Source organism: Giraffa tippelskirchi, chromosome 9 (genome assembly GCF_054371585.1).
Source record: "Giraffa tippelskirchi isolate mGirTip1 chromosome 9, T2T-mGirTip1v1.2.pri, whole genome shotgun sequence".
Taxonomy (NCBI): Eukaryota; Metazoa; Chordata; class Mammalia; order Artiodactyla; family Giraffidae; genus Giraffa; species Giraffa tippelskirchi.
In genome coordinates this window covers 158,081,191-158,087,295 of record NC_137283.1, presented here as the reverse complement: position 1 = coordinate 158,087,295, position 6,105 = coordinate 158,081,191, and positions in this window count along the sequence as shown.

Sequence of the window (6,105 nt, the reverse complement as noted above, 5' to 3'; positions counted from 1 at the left end):
GCCAAAGTGACGTCTGAGCTGCCATTTTGCCAAGGACCATCCAAAGCTATTCCAACATTGCTACCCAATTTGGCTGTTTTTTTAGCCCCACAGCATATTAGAAGTAGCATACTGACACGGAGATAGGGACCACTATGGGAAGACTGGAGGCTAAAACTTATTAGGGAAAAAAGGTACATGGAAAAGCAGGGGAAAATAGATAGCTCAAAAAGCATAGCAGTCTGGGGCCAAAGTTGAATATCCCTCAGCAGGTCTTGAATACATGATTACTTTACAACACAGGACAGAAATTAGTGTTTATGGAAGAGGGACTCTGGAATTGGTAGAGTAGGGACTTCTGAAAATCAGCTCCTCCATAAAAGCAACAAGAACACAGGCCAAAAAAAAAAAAAAATTTGTCAAAAAATAACATTTTTAAAATTCTAGAAATTAACCAGACTTGGAGCAGTGAAGAGCATTTATTCAAGAAAAGTGGCTGAATCTCCAAAGAGTCAGCTTTGTGGCATTTTAATTTGCCCTATTCTTATCCCATTCTTCCCAGCTCCACAATAACCTTGAAAACCAACGACTCAAAACCATGGTAACTGAGAAAACCAGAAGCCTGTCAGCCACTGGAGGGACTAAAACATGCCTAGAGCTCCCCAGAAAAGCCACATCCCCAGAAAACTGTCAGTATATGACCTGTCTGGCAGCTCCCTGGATAAGTTCTCTTACAGGGCTTATCTTTATTTGACCTGACTCAGAGCTTGCTTGGTGAGGAAAGTCCCAGCAGCAGGGCATTTGTTTAAAAATAGAAAATCAGCAATCAGCAGCAATTGTCTAACATCACAGCTACCCGAGGTGGAAATGCTAGTTGGAGCAAACAGGAGGCTAGCCAGAATACTTGAAAAGGAAATCTGAGGAATGAGAGGTCCACAGGGGGTTTTGAAAAGTTTCAACATATTCCTGGGAATCATAAGTATAAGGTACTTTGTAGGGCTGTTTACAGCCCAGGAGAGACCTGGGAAGGCCCTCATCTCTCATCTCCGGCTGACGTTGAGGATCTATACAAGCAGGAACTGAGAGCAAAGTCAGAGTTGTAAACTGCTAAAATATTGGAGGCATGTCTTAACACACAGAGAACCCCCTCAGCACAAAATATAAGACTTACTGATTCAGGACATTTAAGAAATCTCTTTAATCATTAGCTAACCACTAAGCTAACTGAGCAGACTTCAGTGGCAGCACAAAGAATATAGGCTTTACGGAATTTGTTCATGAAGGCCATCAGACAGGCAACCACCAACAAAAAACCCAAGTTGAAGAGGTAGAGGAAGAATCTGGTAATCCAGAGTTACCACATTTTGACTCTGAAATGTCCAGATTTCAACCAAAAAAATACAAGACATGCAAAAAATAAAGTATGGCCTGTGCAAAAGAAAAAAAAACAGTTGATAGAAACTGTCCCTGAGAAAGTTCAAATTTTGAACCTACTTGACAGACATTAATCAACAATTGTGAATATGTACAAAGAACTAAAGGAAACCATGTATAAATAAAGTATGAGAATGATTCTCAGCAAAGAGTGAATATCAAGAGATAGAAATCATAAAAAAGGAACCAAATAGAAATTCTGGTTGAAAAGTATAATAACCGAAATGAAAAACTAACCAGAGGGTCTCAGATGTCAACTATTAAAAGAAAGAAGCCATGAAGTTAAATCAAACTGAGATTATCCACTCTGAAATGAAGAAAAATGAAAAGAGCCTCAGAGACCTGTGAGACACTATAAGAATGCCAACAGGTACACAGTACAGATCCCAGGAGAGGAAAGAAAGGGACAAAAAGAACATGTGAAGAAACCATGGCTGAAAACGTCAATGGGATGCAAAAAATAAAAGTTAATATTTACATCCAAGAAGTTCAATGAATTTCATGTGTAATAAACTCAAAAGAGATCCACAACTGCTGAGAGACAAAGAAAGTTCTGACACAGTGTTGGGGAGGGGGATATTCCGCCCCACCCATCTTGAGCTCTTCTGGCTGGTCTAATCATTAAATTGCCACAGGACAGATTAACAGGAGAAAAAAAAAAATCAATTGAGTTTGTATGCAATGAGGTCTCATAGAAATAGGACCCCTAAAGTCACCAAAACAAATTGTTTGAATATCATTTTTAGAGAAAGAAACAATTATTTGTGAATGTTAACAAAACAAAGGGGCTTGTGCTTGGAGCAGCAAAGAAATGAAGTAACAGTATTTGTTTACACAGCTTTCTTAGCCTTGAATTCCCTGACTTTGTTGTTAAGGATGCTTTCCACCCTCCTGGTGTAGGGAGGACACCTTCTTCACATGGAAGATTTATTTCCCACTCTTAAGAAGTAAGGAGTTGGGGGTACAGTCGATTTTTTATATGCTTTTTTTTTTTTCCACTGACTGTTTCTCAAGTAACTTTAATTCAGAATTATCAATATGCCACTGAGGAATATTTGGGTGCAGCATGCCTTGGGCTTCAACAGCAGTAAGACAAAAATAGCTCATCGTATACAAAGACCCCTCAATATTAGCAACTTATTTTTATTTAGACACCATAGAGGTCAGAAGGCAATGAAATGATATACTCAAAAATGCTAAAAGAAAAAAGCTGCCATTCAAGAATTTTATATCCAACAAAACTGTTCTTAAAAATGGAGGAGGAAGTAGGCAATCTGAATAAGCCTATATCTATTAAATATATTGAATTAATAACCTTACAAAACAGAAAACACCAGGCCCACATGAGTTCTCTGGTGAATTCTATCAAACACCATTTAACAGATTATACCCGTTCTCTACAGTTTCTTTCACATGATAAAAATAGAAGGAATACTTTCTAGCCTACTCTATAAGACCAACATTAAATACTAAAATTAGACATTGCAAGAAAATTACAGACCAATATCTCTCATGAACCTAGTTGCAAAAATCTGCAGCAAAATGCGAGCATATTGAATTCAACAATGTATAGTAGAAATTATATACCATGACTTAGTAGATTTATCCCAGGAATGCCAGATTAGTTTAACATTTCAAATTCAATTAATGTAATCCATCACAGAAACAGGCTTAAAAAGAAATACCACATGATCATATCAATAGATGCAGGAATAGCATTTGACAAAATTCAAGACCCATTCATGATTTGGAAAAAGAAAAATCCCTCAGTAAGTAGAAATGAGGGTAATTCCTCAATTTTATAAGGAATAGCTACCAAAAAAAAACCACCTTAGGGCTAACACCACGGTGACAAGCTAGAAGCTTTCCCACTAGGATCAGTTATAAAGCAAGGATGTCCTCTCTGACCATTCCTTTTCAATATACTGAGTCCCAGGTAATGCAGTAAAACAAGGAAATAACAAGTATATAGATTGACAGTGAAGAAATAAAACTATTTGTTTGCAGATGACATGATTGTCAATGTAGAAAATCCCAAAGAATCACCAAAAAGATTCCTGAAACTAATAGTAAGGTGGCAAAATGGAAGATTCATATATAAAAATTTATCACTTTTCTATATAGAAGCAGTTGACAAATGGAAATTAAAATCACTAACATTAGAACCTCCCCAAAATGAAATACTTAGTTATAAATTTAACAAAATGTGTATAAGATTTATATAAGGAAAACTACAAAACTGATGAATGAAATCAAACTACTAAGTGGAGAAACATTTCATGTTGATGAATAGGGTGACTCAAGATTGTCAAAATGTCAGTTCTCCCCAACTTGATCTATAGATTCAATGCAATCCCAATCAAAATCCCAGCTAATTAGTTTACAAATATCAACAAACTGATGATGTGGAGAGGCAAAAGACCCAGAAGAGCCAACACAATATTGCAGGATAAAAACAAAGTTGGCATTATGTGAGGATTGGACTATAAAGAAGACTGAGCACCAAAGAATTGATGCTTTTGAACAGTGGTGCTGGAGAAGACTCTTGAGAGTCCCTGGGACAGCAAGGAGATCAAACCAGTCCATCCTAAAGGAAATCAGTCCTGAATATTCATTGGAAGGACAGATGGTGAAGCTGAAACTCCAATACTTTGGCTACCTGATGTGAAGAGCCAACTCATTGGAAAAGACCCCGATGCTGGGAAAGATTGAAGGCAGGGAGGAGAAGGGGACGACAGAGGATGAGATGGTTAGATGGCATCACCGACTTGATGGACATGAGTTTGAGCAAGCTCCGGAAGTTGGTGATGGACAGGGAAGCCTGGCTTGCTGTAGTTGATGGGGTCGCAAAAAGTTGGATATGACTGAGCAACTGAACAGCAACAACAACAAGCCAACCATACTGGGAATAGCAGAGACCTCCCTCAGCCCTATAAAAGGCATTTAGGAAAACCCCACAGCTAACATCATAACATAATGTGAAAGACTGAATGCTTTTTCCCCCTAAGATCAGAAACAAAACAAAAATATCTATTGTTGCCAGTTCTATTCAACATTGTACTGGAAGTTCTGGCAATGGCAGTTTGGCAGGAAAAATAAATGCATCTAACATCCGGACTGGAAAGGAAAAGTAAAAGTCTTAACTGCAGAAGACAGTGCCTTGTGTATTCAGTCACGCATGCTCAGGCGTGTCTGACTCTTTCAGACCCCACAGACTGTAGCCTGCCAGACTCCTCTGTCCATGGGATTTCCCAGGCATGGCTACCCGAGTGGATTGCCATTTCCTCCTCCAGGGGATCGTCCCAACCCAGGAATCAAACCTGAATCTCCTGTGTGTCTTGGCAAGTAGATTCTTTACCATGATGCCACCTGGGAAGCCTTGTGTATAGAAACGTTAAAAATTGACAAAAAGAATACTAGAATTAACAGAGTTCAACAAGTTTTCAGCCTATAAAACCAATAGTATGCAAAAGTCAATTATATTTCTACATATTAACAGTGAACAGTCTGAAAGGAAATTAATTTTATTTATAATAGCACCAAAAGGGATAAAATACTTAAGTACTAACTTAATCAAAGAGGTGCAAAACTTAACATAATGAAAACAACAAAACTGATGAAAAAAATTAAATACTTAAATACTGAGTTGGCCAAAAAGTTCATTCAGGTTTTTCCCAAACAACAACTCAATTTTAAAATCAGCAAAGGATTTGAATAGACATTTTTTTAAACAAATGGCCAATGAGCACATGAAATGTATTCCACATCATTAGTCAACAAGGAAATACAAATCAAAGGCACATTATTACACTACTTCATACCCACTAAAATGGTTAAAATCAAAGTCAGACAGTAGCGAAAGATGATGAGGATAAAGAAGTTGGAAAGAGAAATCTCATCCACTACTGATGGGATTGTAAGATGGTACAGCCACTTTGGAAAACAGTTTGGCAGTTTCTTAAAATGTTAAACATAGAGTTACATAAGTTGCTTCAGTTATGTCCAACTCTGTGAGACCCTATGGACTAGCCCACCAGGCGCTTCTATCCATGGGATTCGCCCGGCAAGAATACAATTACATGTTTATCCCCCAATTCCACTCCTAGGTATTCCGTTTCTCCACCCAGGAGAAATAAAAACACATCCATACAGAAATGTGTGCATGAACGTTCATAGCAACATTATTCATAAAAGCCAAAAAATAGGAAGAATCTAAATACCCATCAAAGAATAAATAAAAACTAGTCTATCCTAACCATGCAATATTATTTGGCAGTAAAAAGAATGAAGTGCTATTTATGTGCTATGACATGGATGAACCTTGAAAATAAACTATACTATGGAAAGAACCCAGTCATAAATCACATTATATCAGTTTATTTATATGGAATGTCCAGTTGCCAGAGGCTGAAGAGGGTGTAACCGAAATGCCTGCTAATGGGTATTAAGTAATGAAAATGTTCTAAAATTTAAGTAGTGGTCACTGTTGCACTGATTTGTACACTTTAAAAGGATGGAAAAGCTTAGATACAAGGATTAAGGTATAGTCGTGTGTTTGTGTGTATTATATGTATGTATAAAATCATATCAGAGACATTTTTTAAAACCTTGGACACCTCACTAGTATAATCCTCTCTCCTTCACACTTCTTTTTTTTTAATGGGATGTGGCTATCTAGGTGGTAGGCATGAC